General features: G+C 41.5%; 1 protein-coding gene across 2 annotated transcripts in view; it reads left to right on the top strand.

The window, feature by feature from the left end:
* Nucleotides 1-9,645: 9,645 nt before the first annotated feature.
* The window catches only part of IL21R (interleukin 21 receptor), a 64,702-nt gene continuing 52,469 nt past the window's right edge, over nt 9,646-21,878 (top strand). Inside the window, exon 1 of one of the 2 annotated variants that reach the window (XM_073645789.1) lies at nt 9,646-9,844. The gene's annotated coding sequence lies outside the window, so the exon portion shown is untranslated. Of the gene's footprint in view, nt 9,845-14,448; nt 14,589-21,878 lie in introns of those variants that run through there. The other variant, XM_073645788.1, reaches the window with a different exon arrangement.

The following is a 21,878-nucleotide window of genomic DNA, read 5'->3' as shown; positions in this document are numbered from 1 at the left end:
TGTTAAATATAGAGAATATTGATTTTTCACCATTGCCCAATGGATAAATCATAAGCCGTCCATCATACTGTAGGGTCCCTTTAACCCAAACCCCCATTATGCAAAAGTCCCTATTGAAATGTTTCCTTTTTCTGCATTTCTATTCTTTGCACTTTGGTTCTGCTTTTTTTTTCTTCTGTTTTTAGACTTTTTATGACATAACTTCTGCGCTCAGCGACTATTTTCAGTAACTCAGACTATACACAGGGGAGCGCAGCAGCAAAGGCTGAAATCCCCTCCTGAGATACACCGGCTGCACCAAGATCTGTACTGTAATAATATATATATATATTAGGATCTTCAGCCAATTTTTTTTATTATTTCCCCCCCGCTTTCCTCCAAGAACCATAACTTTTTCTTATTTTCCCCCCTACATAGCGGCATGAGGGCTCGTTGTTGCAGTTTTGATTGGCGCCATTTATTTTACCATATAACGATGGTAAAAAAAATTCCACAATGAGAAAAACACAATGCTGCTATTAGTTTTTTTTTTTTTTTTTATGACATTCATTGTACAGTAAAAATGACCTGGAAATATGATTCTTCGGGTCAATATGATTACTGCGATACAAAACTTAGGAGGATTATTTTAAATATTTTGTTGGTTAAAAATTAAAAACGTAAAAAATTTTTTTTTTGTATCAGCAGCCAAAATACAACTATTCTCTTGTTATGATTTTTTTTCATTATGCTGCTTACCCTGAGAGTTAAACAATTTTTGGATTTTTAATAGATCGATTACGGCAATAACAAATATGGTTATTATTTTTTTTTTCATTACTTTTGTATTGGGAAAAAGTTTTTTTAATTCCATAATATTTTTAAGGGGTAACGTTTCTTCTTATGGCCTGGCATGTCAGAGTGAGGAGACTCATAAGCCATGCAATGCTCCTCTGGGAAATTAAATATGCAAATTGTCTCTTCATAAAGGAAGAGAACTTGAACTCTAGCGCCACCTATTGGAAGCTGCCATCCTAAATGTCAATATCGACCCTTTAATGAGCCTGGTCATATGACTTAGGATAAAAGCCAAATCAAAATCTCAATTTGCAGACATGATGTTTCAAGGTGTTGCCCCCCATGAGTGCAAAGTATGAGATCTAATTTGGCTAGGTGAGAGGCCTCTAGATTGGGATCTAAGGGGTAACATTTCTCCTTGTGGAGAGTGACAAATCAGGCCTGGCATGTCAGAGTGAGGAGACTTATAAGCCATGCTCTGATGAGAGGCAACACCCCGAAACACTGTGTCTGCAAATTCAGATTCTGGTTTGGCTATTATCCTAAGTCATATTGCAAGGATGGTGAAATGGTCAATATTGACGTTTAAGGTAGGTGGCGCTCTAGGAATTCTAGTCCTTTTCCTCTGTAAAGAGACAATTTGCATATATAACATTTTTAAAAAAACTTTTTTTTAAAGAAAACAACAAACTTTTTTTTAGTCCCTTTAAAGAACTTGAACCTGCAATCACTTGTACAATACACTGTAATAATTTAGTATTGCAGTATTTTGTGAAATGAATGCTCTCCTATGAAGCCATAAGCCAGGCTTGGTAGGAGTGCAACTATAGAGGTGACAGGAGCCTTTAGTAGGCCTCTGACTTCCACAATAACCCATCAGCACCGTACGATCGCATGGAAGAAAGATTTGGCAATGGAATAGACTCTTTCCCTGGATCGTACCGCTTAAATGCTGTTAGAGGCAGGTGCCAGAAGTGTAACACAGCCAACACCCACAGTGTATGGCGCAGGCTCAGCTCCTGAGCCCGCTTCACACACGTTTTCAATATTCGCCATACATGTACAGAAGATGTTGGAAAAGTTGTTAAAGGAGTTGCCCCATCTGTAGTTTCTTCTCATTACTTTGCCAGAATGGTCCCACCAACCGGACAGCAAAGGGGCTGGGCTCAGCAAAACCAAACCCAAAAGAGAGGATTCCTGATCCGACCTTAAAGGGGTTGTCCACAGTCTATTTTTTCTTCTTTACTTAAATGCAGTGAGTAACTAAAACCGCCTCATTTGCTATTCCTTTTTTTCCATCTGCACCAAAGAATCATTAATGCTTCTGTCAAATGGATCCAATGATGGACACATACTTTGAATCCAATTCTGGACAGAGGAATCTGAGCCAGATATTTTGCGGCCCTTCCATTAAATGCTTGTGTGGGGATATTAGAGACTGGGTGTTGTAGTCATGAAGGTTTGTACTTTGTGGTTCTCAGATGAGATTAAAAGGAAGCAACGCTAACACGCAAAGCAGAGGATGGGTGTATGCAGGTAACGCTGAAGGTGAGCACAGGATGACGGTGCACCATCCACCATAACCACAAGCCTCCTGACTATGAACATTGGCAACATTGATGAGACATGAGATAATCTGAGCTTGGGTTATGTTTTGGTGAAAGTAATAAAATATCTATTTGTCACGTCTGTATCATCTTCCGTAACTTATCTGTTTTTCTTTTACGGTTTCTCAGATATCTGTACAGTGACATATCTGTTTTTGTTTTTAAAACCTTACAAAAACAGGAAGCCTAAATGCCTTTCACGGAGGCCACCCAACGTCATCAACCCCTATCTATACTAGAAGAAAAGTATTCACACCCAAAGACCCTAGAACCCCAGAAGAAGGTTTTACTGTTCCTTCTCCAAGTCTGAACATTGTTTCTCTGGAATCTTCAGATCATAAAGGGACTTGTCACTTGCTACAGTGGTGGCCAAAAGTATTGGCACCCCTGCAATTCTGTCAGATAATACTCAGTTTCTTCCTGAAAATGATTGCAATCACAAATTCTTTGGTATTATTATCTTCATTTAATTTGTCTTCAATGAAAAAACACAAAAAGAATTGTCCTAAAGCCAAATTGGATATAATTCCACACCAAACCTAAAAAAGGGGGTGGACAAAAGTATTGGCACTGTTTGAAAAATCATGTGATGCTTCTCTAATTCGTGTAATTAACAGCACCTGTAACTTACCTGTGGCACCTAACAGGTGTTGGCAATAACTAAATCACACTTGCAGCCAGTTAACATGGATTAAAGTTGACTCAACCTCTGTCCTGTGTCCTTGTGTGTACCACATTGAGCATGGAGAAAAGAAAGAAGACCAAAGAACTGTCTGAGGACTTGAGAAACCAAATTGTGAGGAAGCATGAGCAATCTCAAGGCTACAAGTCCATCTCCAAAGACCTGAATGTTCCTGTGTCTTCCATGCGCAGTGTCATCAAGAAGTTTAAAGCCCATGGCACTGTGGCTAACCTCCCTAGATGTGGACGGAAAAGAAAAATTGACGAGAGATTTCAACGCAAGATTGTGCAGATGGTGGATAAAGAACCTCGACTAACATCCAAACAAGTTCAAGCTGCCCTGCAGTCCGAGGGTACAACAGTGTCAACCCGTACTATCCATCGGCGTCTGAATGAAAAGGGACTGTATGGTAGGATACCCAGGAAGACCCCACTTCTTATCCCGAGATATAAAAAAGCCAGGCTGGAGTTTGCCAAAACTTACCTGAGAAAGCCTAAAATGTTTTGAAAGAATGTTCTCTGGTCAGATGAGACAAAAGTAGAGCTTTTTGGCAAAAAGCATCAATATAGAGTGTACAGGAAAAAAAAGAGGCATTCAAAGAAAAGAACACGGTCCCTACAGTCAAACATGGCGGAGGTTCCCTGATGTTTTGGGGTTGCTTTGCTGCCTCTGGCACTGGACTGCTTGACCGTGTGCATGGCATTATGAAGTCTGAAGACTACCAACAAATTTTGCAGCATAATGTAGGACCCAGTGTGAGAAAGCTGGGTCTCCCTCAGAGGTCATGGGTCTTCCAACAGGACAATGACCCAAAACACACTTCCCAAAGCACTATAAAATGGTTTGAGAGAAAGCACTGGAGACTTCTAAGGTGGCCAGCAATGAGTCCAGACCTGAATCCCATAGAACACCTGTGGAGAGATCTCAAAATGGCAGTTTGGAGAAGGCACCCTTCAAATATCAGGGACCTGGAGCAGTTTGCCAAAGAAGAATGGTCTACAATTCCAGCAAAGCATTGTAAGAAACTCATTGATGGTTACCGGAAGCGGTTGTTCGCAGTAATTTTGGCTAAAGGTTGTGCAACCAAGTATTAGGCTGAGGGTGCCAATACTTTTGTCTGGCCCATTTTTGGAGTTTTGTGTGAAATGATCAATGATTTGATTTTTGCTTCATTCTCTTTTGTGTTTTTTTCCTTGCACGCAAATTAAATGAAGATAATAAGACCAAAGAATTTGTGATTGCAATCATTTTCAGGAAGAAACTGAGTATTATCTGACAGAATTGCAGGGGTGCCAATACTTTTGGCCACCACTGTATATATATGTAATTATTTTACCTGGTGTAAATGCCGCCATTCTCCTGAATCCGCCGACATGTTACTTTTGTTCCTGCTCCTCTCCGTTCCTGAGATATGGCCTCCTCTTTCATGTATGTAAAACGAATATTTTTAGCAAAATGGGCGTGGCACTCAGTTCCTCTCAGTGGGTGTTTTCTTGGGGGCCACTCCCATTTAGCTTAAAAAGATTAGATTTATATTACAGGGAGAAGGAGGCTATAACTTGGGAATGGAGAGGTGCAGGAAGAAAAGAAAAACAACGCCGGATTCAGGAGAACAGGGGCATTTGTACAAGGTAAAACAATCACATATTTATAGCGAGTGACAAGTCCCTTTAAAATCTGCAGATTCCTGAGAAACAAAGTTCAGATTTAGTGACGGACACTTCACTTCTTCTGGGGTTCAGGGGTCTTTGGGTTTGAATACTTTTCTTCTAGTATAGATTGGGGTTGATAATGTTTCGCCACATGTTTCGCTAGAGTAAGTAGAGAATTTATGCTAGGTAAAAAAAAATTCACATATTTATGGAAAGTGACAGTAAAAGTTTGTGTTTGACAAACATTTTACAATAAGTATAGGACCTAGGGCCTTCCTTACAATGAGGCAAGATGGGAATCTTCCTTCAGACGTCTTTCGGGAGGTGCCATTTTTCTGCCCTTTGGATTCCAATCTAAAAACTCATGCATGATGGATATTTTCGTCAATGAGTGGGCTGGTGTGTGGAGAGATCTCAGGACCTAAGATTGCTCCACATGTAGCAGATGCCGGCTATGTTACACAGCCGGCATCTGTCTCTAACAGCAGCAGCTGGAGCTTTGCTCCAATTGCTGCTGTCAACCATTTAATTGCCTATGCCAATCTCTGACTTTGGCATTTAAATGGAGCGGTCGCTGGTGCACCAATGGGTAATCATGGGAATCAGAGGTCTGCTAAAGCCCCCTGTCTCTGATATTGTGGCTCTTTTGTGAAACTCAGCAATCAGATATATTTTTTTGTATATACTATATATATATATTGCAGCACATAGCATAAGGGACCAGTCGATCGCAAGTGTAAGTCCCACTAAAAATAAAGCAAAAAGTAAAAAAAGCTTTTAAAAAACATAAAAATAAATATATTTTTTAAATCTAATTACCCTCCTTTTATCCCTTTAAAAATAAAACATAAAAAAAAAAATATTTAGTATCGCCCTATCCATAAAAGTCTGGTCTATGAAAATATTAAATTAAATAACCCGTATGATAAATGCCGTAAATAGATTAAAAAAATTATAAAAGCCGGATTTGCATTTTTTTGTGTGACTTCAGCTCCCTAAAAAATGCAATAAACGTCGCATGTACGTCTAATTGGTATCAATAAAAAAAGTCGGTAAATGGCGAAACAAAGCAAAACTTTTCTTTTTTATAAACTACTGAAATTTTTCACCTCTAAAATAAAAAAATCGATAAAAGTTTGGTATCGTTGATATTGATCTAACCGAGAGAATCATAATGACAGTTAATTTTTATAATTCATTGAATGCCCTAATAACAAACTCCCAGCACAGAAAAAAGCAACAAAAACAGTGTGAACAGACGTTTATGTTGCACTGCACCATTTTAATCTTCTGCCTTGTATCTGCTCTTGTCTCCTCTGGTCCTGACCTTGCATGGCTTTCTTGCATCACGCACTGTCTGTACATGGGTTTCCTGTATGAGACCTATGGGGTGATGAATGCATATATGTGGGAGGATAGCACGAAGATGGTGGTAGAGCTGCATGGAGTTTTACATAGAGGGTTTGATTGGGGGAAGCACCTCTGCCCTAGAAAATGAAGTTGGCACAAATGATGAAACCTCTCATTCATGCTCGTCTTGTATCAGCACACACATAGCGGAGACATTACAGGGTGACCATGCCGTGCATCCACCTAACCTCTTCAGCTATGCCAATGACTCACCCCCTGGGCCATGTTGTGTAGCGTTGCGCACGCGGGGAATACCCGGAGCCGGATCCGATAGGGGTAGTAGTCCTCGTGGCGGTGACCCGGTCCGTGCCCAGGGTGTCAAACTAAGTGGCGTTATTGGTATGATGGTATTAGTGTCCGACTACGCCACCCGTTGAATGCGGCTATGAAGCCGCCACTGCAGGGCAGTCCGCTGAGGCCGGTGGTACGGATGTGCAGCGTGGATGGTATAACCCCCAACGGGAGGGGTATGGCCTCAGGGCAGAGGATGAGAATGATGTTGGGAGAGATGGTGTGTATGTCCCAGCACTGATGGTGCCCGTGCGACGAGGAATCACTGAGACGTGCAATTGCAGTTTTCACAGCTTTACTCACAGTTCTTTACCAGGTCGCCCGTGCACAGTAGGACCACCCGAGCCGTGCTGCGTCCACCAGGTGCGGGACTCGGCCAACTCCCAGGCAGTTCCAGAGCGTGGTCCTGAGCTCCCCTCTCTTCCTTTCTACTGGCCGTCCCCACCAGGGATCCACCTTTGTCCAGCTCCCTCGGGCCTTCTGGTGGTGAAACCTTTCCCGGTTTCCCTGACCCTATATGGTATGCCTTCCTGGTAGATATGGCGAGGGGTCGCGCCAAAACTTGTCCACGACCTCCGGTTCCTGGCTAAGGATAATTGGCCTCCACCAGTTTGGGATCCGGCACCCTGTTCTGCCAACCCTTCACCCGTTATTCCGTGGGATCTTAGGGTTCCCTCTTTTCCTGCGTCTCTGGGCCTTTCCTGGTGTTTCTGTTCCTTCTTCCTCTTACTTCTCTCTCTCTCTGCTTCAGGCCTCCTCTCCAGGCCTGGCTCTGGAGCTGGGCCCAGACTGAGCCACAGCTCCCTGTCAGCCCTCTCTGGCTGAGCTCCTCTCTGAACAGACCCTGATCTAAGATGGTGCCCACCTTATATACTCCCTTCTGACACCCGAGCCCAGGTGACCAGCACCCAATGGGCTCCTACCTATGCCCAGAGTCCCTCCCCTGTCTGCTCCTACACCACTGGGATGTTCCTCCCCCCCCCCACTCCAGCCAGGGACAGACGCTGTCGTACCTGCACATCTATCTGGTGGGAGTACCGTTGGTCTGTCCCCCGGAAATGGGGTGAGTGTGGTGCATGCAGCTAACTGAGCCCAGTTCCACACTCCATCCTTGCCCGGGAGTGGAATACCACACCTCTGGTTCGAGGTGCAATACCCCTGTAGCAGCCGAGTCCTCGGGGTGCTACACCAACTTTAGAGGAGGAGGTCTAAGGGGTAATGTTCCTCCTTGTGGATAGTGACAGGCCAAGCCTGGCATGTCAGAGTGAGGAGACTTGTAGGCCATGCATGTTTCTCTGGGAAATTAAATATGCAAATTGCCTCTTCAGAGATGAAGAGGACTAGAACTCTAGTGCCTCCTATTGTAGCACTAGAAGGGGGTGGGTTGTCAAGGATTTGGGAATGCTCTTAAAAAAAAGAAAATGGCCCAGTACTCACCCCTATACGTGGAAGCATCGCTGCTGAGGCTAGTGGTTATGTGGATGTACCTAATGTTGTCACAACAGCAACATGTGGCGTAGCATTTTGTGGGCGGCATAATAACATTGGCAAAAAAAAATTATGGGATTAAAATTTGGAAAGGGGAAAAAAAGGAAAGTATCAGATTGCTTCATGATCGCTGAAGATCCAGTCCACACGTGTCGGACTTCAGGCCGTGTGCCCCAGATTTCCAATGCGAATGCCACCTTGATCTGCATTGGCATCAGTGTGACATTGATACAATTGGGTCGTGTTTTAGAGCAGTGAGACAACGGCCAACGAGTAGTCATCGTCCCACTGCAGGCGGCTCTATGTCTTCACTGCTTTGTGGCTGTCCTCATCTGCTGTGTGTGATGGATGGGGGATAATATTTTTGGGAATAAAGGTAAACTGCCAAACACTGAGTTTTTCAAAAGGAATCCATTGCAGGAAATGCTGCTTTTTCTTTCTTTAATTTTGGAGGTGTCCATTTTTACTAAAGCATTTTTTTTCCACATGGTGTTTTGCAGCTTTTTATTTGACAGTGGAAAGTTTGGAGTATATTCACAAAGGAAAATCCTCCTGAAAAACTGTGTGACCCTAGTTTTTAGTTTAGAGTAATGTGTTCACACAGAGTTTTTTGCCATGGATTTTGAAGAGGATAAAACACTACAAATACTCCTTGAATACAATTTGATTTTTTGGATTTTGAAGCGAGAATCTCTTCAAAATCCTCAACAAGAAAACTTTTCTGACTTAGATTTTTATGGCTGATAATTTCCATGCAGAAAGAAAAAAATCCTGCTGCGAATAGAACAATGAAGAAAAATTTTTTTTTTCAGTTTTTTAGTTTTTTGTTTTTTTTGCATTTTTTAATGTGATTTTTCTGTAAACAGCGTTTTTCTCCATTTCAAATGATTCAATCAGATTTGGAGCGATTTTTCAAACAAAGATGCCTTAAAGGGAATCTGTCAGTGGGTTTTTGCTATGTAATCTGAGATCTGCATGATGTAGGGGCAGAGACCCTGATTCCAGCGATGTGTCACTTACTGGGCTGCTTGGTGCAGTTTTGATAAAATCTCTGTCTTCTCTGCTGCAGATGTAGCAGTGCTCGGAATGCTGAGCCCTTTATAACCCCGCCCACGCCACTGATTGGCAGCTTCTTGTGCACATTATCAGCAAGCTGCCAATCAGTGGTGGGGGCGGGGTTACACAGATTAACTGGACTGCCTGGCACAGGACACCTAGTCCTGCAGTGATAAATCTCCTGCTGATAAAACACTTAATGTATTGAAACTACAGCACACAGCCTAATAAGTGACACATCACTGGAATCAGGGTCTCTGCCCATACATTATGCTGCACTCAGATTAAATAGCAAAAACCCTTTAAGAATTGACATTATGTTTACTTTTCCAAGTGGAATAAAAAACACATGGAAAAAAAACATTGCCACGTGCACTATAAAGCTTACTTAAATAGTGCATGAAAAGGATTTTCATGTGAATTTTGGAGCAGAATCTGCTCCAAAAACCCATGGAAAAAAAGAAATTCAAGTGCACATACTCATAAAGTCAGATTTTTCTGTTTTTCCTACTAGTATTCTTGGTGAAAAACAGATAACAGGGAACAATAGACTTTATTTAGCTGCACATCTCACGCAATGTGAACAGAAAATGAAACATTTCTGGCAAGGTTGAGCTGCCTTGTGACTAATAACACAAAATGACTACAAAAATGAATAATAAACTAGTTCCTCCTCGGAGCGAAATGTCATTGTCTCACAGGACAATGTAGTAACGGAGGCGGCAGATGTAAGTGACAATGAAAGGACCTCTGTATCAGCTAACACTGATAAATGGTTAAATATCAGAAATACGCACAGATCATTTCTGGATTTTGTCTTCCTGTTATCGATGCAGACTGAAGATCAATTCATGGGTGTCGCTTCCATCCTTAAAGCAGAGGTAAGAATTCTCCAACATAAGTAGTACATTTGGTAGCCACATTAATTTGAAGAGCTGAACTCGCTGGATACATCACGGCTGATGTTTCAGAAGTTGTACAGATATTATATGACCTCAATATTAGGAAATTTTCTGGGAATATATATATTTTTTGGAGCAGGGTCTCATGTAACAAATGTATATTGCAAATGGGAAAATACAAAATGTACCGATTTCAGCAAGTTTATGTTGTAAATTGAAAATGTGTGCAGTTTCCTACTGTACTTTGCATATCAATTCCTCATGGATTTCAAGACATTTGCTTGCTGTTATTGAATGGAAACTGCCACTGTTTACTTATGCAAGACATCAATGTCTTCTGGTTCCGACAAGGTCGACTGTAGCATGGTGGAGACCTGTAGCATGGTGGAGACCTGTAGCATGGTGGAGACCTGTAGCATGGTGGAGTCTCTGTCTTGCGGAGTGAATTGCTGAAGAGTGAGTCTTTCTCATGGCGTCTTTGCATCCTGGACATTGATCTTTCTTTATCTGATGATCACAATAGTTCTTTACAGTTATCAGATCTCTTTCTTGTAACAAGCTGTGTACTTTTTTCCTGTACTAATTCCCGTAGAATCTGACTGGGTACTTTTCTCTCTCTACATAATTCAGACCCTTCCCCCTGCAGAGAATCAGTGTACTTTCTTCCCTATCTACACTGATATCACTGATTTTGTGTGATTTGTCCTCCCTAAAGACTAAGATGCTTTCCTCCCTCTCCACACTCTGATGTATAAGAAAAACTGTAGCATGGTGGTGTTTCTGTATTCAGGAGTGAATTGCTGAGGAACGAGTCTTTTTCATGGTGCCTTTGCATCCTGGACGTCCATCTTTCTTTTTCTGATAACTTGGGTTCTTTACAGTTATCAGATCTCTTTCTTCTAATAAGCTGTGTACTTTTTCCTGTACTGATTCCTGTAGAATCTGACTGGATACTTTTCTCTCTTTACATAAGTCACACCCTTCCCTTTGCAGAGGATCAGTGTACTTGTCTCCCTATCCACACTGAAACATTTTATGTGATTTGCCCTCTCTAAAGACTTGGATGATTCCCCCCTCTCCACACTCTGATGTACAATACCATGTACAAGAAAGACAGTAGCAAGGTGGAGTCTGTCTTGTGGAGTGAATTGTTGAGGAGCGAGCCTTTCTCATGTCGTCTTTGCATCCTGGACGTTGATCTTTCTTTTTCTGATGATCACATGGGTACTTTACTGTTCTTTTTTCTTGTAATAAGCTGTGCACTTTTTCCTGTACTGATTCCTGTAGAATCTGCCTGGGTGCTTTCCTCTCTCTGCATAATTCCCACCACTCCCTTGCAGAGGATACTTTTCTCCCTATCTACACTGATTCATGTTGTGTGATTAGACCTCCCTGAAGACTTGAATGCTTTCCTCCCTCTCCACACTCTGATGTACAATACCATCCCCCACAATCTATCTTCTCAGTTGTTATAATGGGTGTCACTTCTGGTAAACACAAAGAGAAAAAGAAGACATTAAAAGAAACTGCTAAGTGAAGTTATTGTAAACTGCACAGAACAGGATGATTCAATAGTTTATTTTTACTGGATTTTTTCAATTAAGTTTTTATTGTCTCTATAGTCTCTCTCGAGAAGCAATATCGTTTATTGGGGGCTTCCTTCCGACACTATGGAGGACCCTCCTCTGGCATTGTTTATGGTATATATCTCAGAAGTTAAGAGTGCACTGTCAGCAGCAGATGTTAGAGCTTTAACAAACAGCTGACAACGACCAGGATCAGAGCACGCTCCAATCCCAACCACTTGGAACTTACATGTATATTATTTTAAAAAATAAATAAATAAATAAATGAAATATAGTAAATTGGTATCATCACATCTATAATGCCTGAAATTATTGTTTTTACTCCTAAAATGATCAAAAAGCTGTTTATACGATTATTCTAAGTGTTTTTATTGTGCAAAAGTAGTAAAACAAAACAAATATATAAACTGGGTAGAAGTGTCTTCACACTGAGCGGTAGAATATAACCTGATTGTTCCCGCACAGCAGAGAGGTTTGTTTCCGTTCCTCCCTAAAAAAAAAAGATGCAAATTGTACAACAATCCTTTATATGAATCCAAAGACAATGACTTTAAAGAGCTCTCAGATGGCTGGAAATAGGAAAAAATCAAAATACTGAGATGAAGCATCAAAATTATTGCTGTGTTCTCATGGTGGTATTCTGTGGGCAGGTTTTTTTTTAGCGCTCTTCTTTTATGGGAGACACCCTTAAAGCACTGATTACAGGGCCAGTCTGCTAAAACCTTTTATTGGGAACACTCTTTTTTTGCACAGTTAATCATGAGCAACAGTCCTTAGGTACCGATTATGGGGGCCGTCTGCTGACACTGTGTATTGTGAACACTCTTCTTGCAGTGTTCATGAGCAACACTTTTTAGGTACAGATTATGGGGGCCGTCTGCTGGCACTGTGCATTGTGAACACTTTTCTTGCACTGTTCATGAGCAACACCCCTTAGGTACTGATTATAGGGGCATTCTTCTGGCACTGTGCATTGGTAACACTCTTCTTGCAGTGTTCATAAGCAATACCCCTTACGTACCGATTATGGGGGCATTCTGATGACACAGTGTTTTGTGAATACTCTTGTACTGTTCGTGAGCAACACTTCTTAGGTGCCAATTATGGGGACATTCTGCTGGGACTGTGTATTGGGAACACTTGTACTATTACCCCTTAAGTACAGATTATGGGGGCAGTCTGCTGGCACTGTGTATTGCGAACACTCTTCTTGCACTGTTCATGAGCAACACTCCTTAGGTACTGATTATGGGGGCATTCTGCTGGTACTGTTTGTTAGGAACCCTCTTCCAGCAATGTTTATAGGGGAGCTCTGCTGGCACTGTTTATGTGGGATACACAGCTGTCACGGTTTATAAAAGGGGCACTCTGCCAACACAATTTTGGGGGACATTCTTCTGCCATTTTCTTATGGATGGCACTCTGCTGACACTATATAACAGATGGGCACTAGCAATTTACATTAGTTTGGCGAGGTCAGTGCTCCTACAGCGATGCAATCCCAATACACAGTAAATGGGCAGTGGTGGTCCCAGCTCTACGCCATGTTTCTCCACCTTTGCCACATGTGTCTGGGGAAAAAGTAACTAAAAAGTATAAAACCATCATGTTATTATCCCTCTTTGTAAAAGTAGCTAAGTACAATGTAGTCACGGGTGGATTCTTCTTTTTGGTATGTATTTTTTTTTTTTGCTATTTCTTGGTATTTGGCTTTTACAAACCTTCATGTGCGGATTACATGCATATTTTTACTTGCAGATTTTCTGCACCTAATGCAATTCTATGGGGAAAAATAGGCGCTTAAAACTCAGCGTAAGAGAAGCTGACAGATTGCGGATGTGAAACACGCACCGCAGCATTAGAAAAAATCCCATCCACTTTGCTGGAACCAAAAGACGATACGTTTTCGAAGGAAGCAAAAATATGCAGTGTGAAAGACGCACCAAAATCTCATAGTGGGCACACAGCCTAAGGATAGGGTCTCACGACCATTTTCTCCACATCCGAGAAAAATAGTCTGATTATTCTTCTCACGCTTTGACCAGAGTGGCATTAGTTTTTTTGCACTTGGAGAAAAAAAAAAGTTTCTCCACCTTCTCCATTATGCCAGTCCTTAAAAATCGGACTGCACTCGGATGTTATGATTTTATCATGGACTCGTAGACTTGCATTGATCAACATCGGACATGTCTCCAGTGTTTTTGGCGGACCACTCGGTCTGAGAAATAAATTGGACACGTGCACAGCCCCATAGACTATCATTGGTAAGAGTGCTATCTGTGAAAACCAAGGATAGCACTCGTCCGAGAAACTCGATTGTGTGCACAAGCCCTAAAGATGAGTTCACACCACCTGACTTTTCGCTTTAAATGATCGCCGAATGGTTAATATTTACCGATCAGTGATCATTTAGTAGCCCATTTACTAATCGCTTTATGATCTGTAATAGATTGTTCAGTGCACATAGGCTGCTATTGTTCTCGACAGCGCGAGTCCTGCGCTGCCGAGAACTATGATCTTTTGTGCTGCAAAAAAAATCATTTCACCTGACGAACAAAAGTTTTTCTCATTTATCAGTTGGCCAGGGTAGATTTCAAGATTATCATGAAAAGAAGGAGTCATTTCTGCTAAAGTGTTCGAAGGACAAGTTTTTATTATTCTGAACTGTTTCAGTCCTTGGGGATTTTTTTTTCATTATTTTTCTTTTCAGTTCCATTGTTCTCTTCTGAGATGACGTCAACAGAATTGGCCATCAATCTGACATGTGCGGTGCCCAATTTATTGCCCCCAGCAGCAGATGTGTGTTGGATTGGGCATGTTGGATGATTGAAGGAGTGTGACCTTTTTTAAGGACTCTTGTCTAATTGGACAGAAAATGACTGATATTACGAATATTGACTCACTCGTACATTAGAACTTTTATCACCCACTATTTTCTCAAAGCGGAGCTGTCTGTATATTCCCCTCCCCCATCACCACATCCTTGTGAAAGACATTTGTCATACAATGTAGTTGTTCAGCTGCGGAAAGTTTCAGATCGCAATCATTCTTTCTACACGTGAAGTCCCAGCTGAGCTCAGACAATCATCGCTCCTCTAGAGGACCGATCAGAGGAGACAATGGGCATCTAAATCAAGGTAATTCGTTATCATGCGCCGATTGTCCAACCTCTCCTGACTCCGGATTTAAATAATGGTAAAGATCATTTGCATAGAGTTCGTTGATAATTAATGTCAATCGTTTTAGATTGTTTCTTTTATCTTTTTTATATTTTTTGCAACTTTTTGAACTTCTTGTATATTCGCAGGTGAGGTGTTCGGATGTTAAAAACATTCGTGATGGAATAATTTCTTTTACTTTTTTTTTAAAGGATATCAAAAATCATAGTCGAAATTTTAGAGATTTACAAAAAAAAATTTGATCATCTTGCAACATTAACATATATTGTCATATCACAAAATTGTCATGTATGGAGAGGGAACAAGATTTTCCAGCTCCAAAGTTTGGATCCTCATTGATTTCTATGGGGTTCGGGTTCAGGTTCAAGTTCGGGTACCCAAACAGAACTTTCGACTAAACTTCGGTAGAACCCGAACTTCCAGGGCTCCCTACTCCTAAATGTTCTCATGTTCTTCATACTTTGTGAGAAAACTATATGCATGTGTTGAGACTTTTGAGACATCTGAGACATTTTCTAAATAATAAAATATCTCCAGGAGACATTTTTATACATGAACCAACTATTGTTTAAAGGGGATCTGTCATCGTTTTTTTTTGCTGCCCCATCTGAAAACAGCATGATGCAGGGGCAGACACCCAGTTTTGATAAAAAGGGAGGAGCTAGAGGCAGACACACACATTCTAGGGAGGAGCTAGAGACAGACACAGACATTCTAGAGAGAAGCTAGAGGAAGACACAGACATTCTAGAGAGAAGCTAGAGGAAGACACAGACATTCTAGGGAGGAGCTAGAGGAAGACACAGACATTCTAGAGAGAAGCTAGAGGAAGACACAGACATTCTAGGGAGGAGCTAGAGGCAGACACAGACATTCTAGGGAGGAGCTAGAGGAAGACACAGACATTCTAGAGAGAAGCTAGAGGAAGACACAGACATTCTAGGGAGGAGCTAGAGGCAGACACAGACATTCTAGGGAGGAGCTAGAGGAAGACACAGACATTCTAGGGAGGAGCTAGAGGCAGACACAGACATTCTAGAGAGAAGCTAGAGGAAGACACAGACATTCTAGAGAGAAGCTAGAGGAAGACACAGACATTCTAGGGAGGAGCTAGAGGAAGACAGACATTCTAGAGAGAAGCTAGAGGAAGACACAGACATTCTAGAGAGAAGCTAGAGGAAGACACAGACATTCTAGAGAGAAGCTAGAGGAAGACACTGACATTCTAGGGAGGAGCTAGAGGAAGACACTGACATTCTAGGGAGGAGCTAGAGGAAGACACAGACATTCTAGAGAGAAGCTAGAGGAAGACACAGACATTCTAGGGAGGAGCTAGATAAAGACACACACATTCTAGGGAGGAGCTAGAGGAAGACACAGACATTCTAGGGAGGAGCTAGAGGAAGACACAGACATTCTAAGGAGGAGTTAGAGGCAGACACAGACATTCTAGTGAGGCGCTAGAGGCAGACAGACATTCTGTTGCAAGTTCTCTTGAAACAACTGTTACAATTAAGAAAAAAAGATTAAAGTGTAACTGTCAATTTAGGAGAACTTGCAGCAGAATATTTGCATCTGCCTCTAGCTCCTCCTCCTCCATAGAACCTCATGAGCACCAACTGTCATATCTTAGTAATGGAAAAATCTGTCTTTACTGAGTACAGAGTGTTAGAATCTGTTTCTTTGGGACCATCCGCCATTTTGTTGTGGGTTTTGGCTGTTGGTCTTTTTCCCCTGGTGTTGGTTTTGACTAAGGTCAGGTGACTGTATCACCCTTTATTACCCTGCACCTGCCTCCTAGTCTTTGCCGGACAACAGTGTTAATCCGCGAGAGTTTTGACTAGGAGGTTTGGTAGTAGTGGTTTCTGTGTTTAGTTCTGTGCAGTTCTGGGATCCTCTAGTTCTGCCTGCTGAGATTCCAGTATTCCCTTTTCGTTTCTGCAGCTTCCTCTAGTTTCTTGCTAGGAGGTCACCTGTTTGTTTTTCCCCAGTCATTAGTTCCTTTCCCTTTTCCTTTAGGTCTTCTTTTGAGTTTAGTCTAGGAAACGACGGTGGGTCTATTCGCTAGGAATAGGTTGCCCCCTCCATCGTAGGGTTTCAGTCTAGTCCTAGTGCAGGGACAGCTTTTCCCTCTCCTGCCCTAGTTCTGGATTGCAGTTTCGTAACACAGAGTTTACAGAGTGAAATATCAGTCCCGGAGGAGAAAGTAGCAGATATTTCTGATAAGTTATGTTACAAAGTTCCTTATTTTCATGAGAACCATTGATTTATGAAAAAAATTTCAGACGATAGTTATGCTTTAACCATTGCCACGCAGACGCAGGGTATACGTGCCCTTTATAGCAGCCTGCAGTCTGTGGATACAGCTCTTACAGAACCTCACTACCTTCCTCTATTACTGGAATAGCTCTGACAAGTAGCTAAAATAGCTAAAATTATAATAGTGAAGTGCTAATAATGAAGTTCCTTAATATAATAAAATGTCCCCAAACTGCAACTTGTCTGAAATTTGGGTAAAACAAAAGGAAAAATAAGAAAAGAGGAACCATGGGTAAAAACAAAAATTACTTCTAAGCCACAACTCCGAAAGGTTGGACAGTGGGTCTCACAATATATCATATATTAGGTGCATTCAATTATTGGCCTGAAGAAGACATTGTTTCAATGTGTAACGCGTCGTCCTTTTTTGTACTGATTTTTATTTATTTCTTTTAATAAACGTTCACATTCTGGATTTTACTTCTGTGCCCATTTCATTCAGTGGCGCTAGAACTACGGCTCCCATTTTTTTCCAATTTCCACCTTTTTTCACATTATTTTATTAGATACTAGCTGGTTTTATTGAGATCGAGATCATTCATCTGGTTACGAAGGTTTCGACAGATTCTTTTTCTGTTCAACCAATGCACTTAAAAAAGATAATAATGTAAAATCCCTAGAGATAGTATGCAAATATTTAGCACATACTTTACAGGAAATTTCACTTACTTTTAGCATAGGTTATCTGACAGACAGGCCCATCTTAAAGGGGTTGTCCTAGACTTTTATATTGATGGCCTATCCTTAAGATAGGCCAGTAACATCAGATCAGTAGGGGTGCGACACCCGTCACCCTCGACAATCAGCTTTTCTGGGGCCGGTGGCAGCCAGATGTGATCAGTTGCATAGCTGCACAGCACAGCTGTATAGTAGCCGCGGCCGGCTACTGCAGGTCTGCTCATTGAATAGTGGCAGATGTGCAGTACCGGCCATGGCTACTATGCAGTTGACGGAGCTTTGTTGTTCCACTCCCCAACTAATCACATCAGGACACCATCTGCACTGGGAACAGCTAATTGCGGGGGAGTTGGGTGTTGCACCTCTACTGATCTGATGTTACTGACCTATCTTAAGGATAGGCCATCAATATTAATGTACTGGGAAACTCCTTTAACCTCCATTTATTCTATTGCTCCAATGTATCAATAAATACAGTTTTGACCATGATAAAAAATCTTTGTGTACACAGTTCCTAAGCAGATCTATGTGTCTCCATGGTAACAGACTACATATAAACCCGTGTAGTCAGATCCTGCAGTCACACTCCCTATCACTATCTGTACTCTACTTCTTGCTACTTTACCATGCATGGAAAGTTCATTGTCCAACTTTCTCTCAAAAACAAATCAACCATCTTCTTATAAAGTAGAGTTGGCCATCACTGTAGCGGTTTCATGATTTATAAACTTTAACAAAGCACCTGAATCTTTTTTTTCTAGTGGAAGATTGTTTTCTAAAAAAGGAAGTTGTCAGAGATTCCAAGAAAATCTTGTCTTCTAATGAGGTGGTTGAAACTTTAAATTTAGGAATTAGTAGGGGTCTCAGCTCATTTTGTGTAGGTCAACGATAGATGGATGGATGGATGGATGGAGGGATGGATGGAGGATAGATGGATGGATGGATGGATGCAGGATAGATGGATGGATGGATGGATGGATGGATGGATGGAAAGATGGATGGATGGATGGAGGATAGATTGATGATAGATGGATGGATGGAGAGATGGATGGATGGAGAGATGGATGGATGGAGGATAGACGATGGATGGATGGAGGATAAATGGATGGATGGAGAGATGGATGGATGGAGGGATAGAGGATAGATTGATGATAGATGGATGGAGGATAGATTGATGATAGATGGATGGATGGAGGATAGATGGATAATAGATGGATGGATGGAGGATAGTTGGATGATAGATGGATGGAGAGATGGATGGATGGATGAATGGATGGATGGAGAGATGGATGGATGGAGGGATGGAGGATAGATTGATGATAGATGAATAGATGGATGGAGGATAGATGGATGATGGATGGATGGATGGAGGATAGATGGATGGATGGAGAGATGGATGGATGGAGGGATGAAGGATAGATTGATGGATAGATGGAGGGATGGAGAATAGATTGATAGATGGATGAAGGATAGATTGATAATAGATGGATAGAGGGATGGAAGATGGATGGAGGATAGATGGATGATGGATGGGTGGAAGATACAGTAGATGGATGATGGATAGATGGAGGATAGATGGATGATGGATGGATGGAGAGATGGATGGATGGAGGGACGGAGGATGGATTGAAGATAGATAGATAGATATGGGATAGATAGATAGGTAGATAGATGCTTTCACCAAATGTCGCATTCTTTTGGCACATCTCACTCTAGTCCCTGACTGGAGTAAGGATCTGGAGGAATTTTCAATTTGGTGCATTTTTGCAACTTTGAAAAGTTGCAAACAAAAACAGTTAAAAGATAAAAATAAAGAGCAGCTTTGATCTTGTCTGGAATTCATGGACCGTGTGCGCCATTTTGAAGAATTTGACAAAAAAAAACGACACTGAAGTCAAAAAAAGAAAAGTAATTTCAATAAATTGCAAATGATAAACCAGGCCCTCAGAGCCCAATTCGACATTTGCCATTTATTGGAGACACTTTCTTTTTTGTCTTCCAGTATTCACTGGTGGTTTTGCGCCAAATTATTAAAAATGGTGCAACCAGTATATGAATTCAGTACAAAATAAAAAAAATGGTATTTTTTGCCTCTGAGCATTTTTTTGTGACTTTTTAGCACCAATAGTTGCCAATTTTTTAAAGAGTCACAAAAATGTGCCAAAATGAAAACTTCACCACAACCTTACTCCAAGCAGGGACTGGAGTGAGATGCACCAAAAATGCAACAATTGGTAAAAATCGCATCTCATGAATCTGTCTAAAACATCTGGATAAGCAAAATGAATGAGGAAAAATAAAGAAAAGACTTAAAAAATAAAGACAACCTAAAAAAGTGGCACAAAATGTATAGAAAATAAGAAGCAACCACAAAAAAAGTAAGGAAATTACTCCAAAAAGTGGAGAAACAGCAATGATGAATCAAGAAACAACATCAACTTTCCACGGGCTTTGGTTTGAAATTGCAGTTCAACCCCATAGACGTAATTGGAACTGAGTTGTACTACAAGACACAACCTGTAGATAGTAATTTTCCATGAAGGGGTTATCCAGCCTTGGGGATCAAGTCTGCAGACTTGTGAATCCTCACATCGCGCACAGTGCACACTGTCAGGATTCTCTGGCACCGGAAGCGTCAGTCATGAGACCACAAGTATGCAATTTGCATACTCCCGGCCACGTTACGACTAAACATGCTTGACCACTAAGTCTAGTCGGTACGTGATCGCATACTTGCGGTCATGCGCCCGCCGTTCCTGGCACCGGAGAATTCTGATGTGCGCACTGTGCACGCTGTGAGGATTCACAGGTCTGAAGTCATATAGAGTGACTGTAGACTTGAACCCCAAGTCTGGACAACCCCTTTAAGGCATTGTGCTCTATATGACATTTCCATAGTAAAATTACTCACTTAAGTTATAGCAATGATGCAACATTTTTACATTAGATATTTATAAAAAGGAGAACCAAAACTAAAAGTAATTACTGTTCAACCTACATTTTGTAAGCATTATTTTATAAGAAGACTGTCATAAGCTAAAGAGAAAAAAAATATTATTAAATATTGTTAAATACTGTTTAAAACATTTTTTAACACAAAGTTTTATTCATCAATACCCTGTTAGGCCCACTTGAAAGATTGCATTGTGGAACTGTATAAGTAGTCTAATTCCTGTGTTGTGTTCATGTCTCTTGTGCAGACATATGTTTCCATGGTTACAGACTACCAGCAAGCACTGTGTAGTCATACTTCCTTCCAGGGGCGGACACAGACTGTAGTGGGCCCCTGTGCAAGAAATTTTTGGGGGCCCCCCCTGCGCTTCATAAGGCAACAAAGTTATGTAAACATAACCCCCCCATGTGCAGCTCACCCCCCCGTGTGCATCTCTCACCCCCCCCATGTGCATCTCTCACCCCCCCATGTGCATCTCTCACCCCCCCCATGTGCATCTCTCATCCCCCCCATGTGCATCTCTCATCCCCCCCATGTGCATCTCTCATCTCCCCCCCCCATGTGCATCTCTCATCCCCCCCATGTGCATCTCTCATCCCCCCCACTCCTAGTTAATTAATTGTATTTAAGAAAAATAAAACTTGTTATACTTACCCCCATGCAATCCCTGCAGAATCCTGGCGCTCGTCCACATCGCTGCCACCAGGCTCTCCTGACGTTCGGCCATGTGACGGTGCCACATACATAGCCAACAGCTTTTGTTTTGGCCAAAAGATTTTTAAAGCCGCCACCACGATAAGGTAGACTCTTCTGGCCGGGCCCTACTCTAACCTATTAAAATTTTCTTAAAATATCCAATACTCTTTTTAGAAATATTTTTATTTAGTTTTCTTTAAGGGAATGTGTCATATAAATTTTTTTTTAAAATGACCAATAATACCACATACAGGGAATACCGCCACACCATGACCAGACCACATATTACCACAACATAGTGACCGAATAATACCACACAGAAGGGAGAAAAACTGCGACACCATGACCAGACCACATATTACCACCACATTACTAATATTACCACCACATTACTAATATTACCATAAGTGTCATTATACACGGGAGCTCTATACATGGTATGTATAATGTAAGTGTCCAGGTAATCTAGTGATCACCAGTGACATTATACACAGGAGCTCTGTATATAGTGTCAGTGTACAGGTAATACAGTGATCACCAGTGACATTATACACAGGAGCTCTGTATATAGTGTACAGGTAATACAGGGATCACCAGTGACAT

This window comes from Phyllobates terribilis, unplaced genomic scaffold (genome assembly GCF_046119375.1).
Source record: "Phyllobates terribilis strain yellow unplaced genomic scaffold, ASM4611937v1 Scaffold_9__5_contigs__length_417890890, whole genome shotgun sequence".
Lineage (NCBI taxonomy): Eukaryota > Metazoa > Chordata > Amphibia > Anura > Dendrobatidae > Phyllobates > Phyllobates terribilis.
This window is presented reverse-complemented; position numbering and strand designations above follow the sequence as displayed.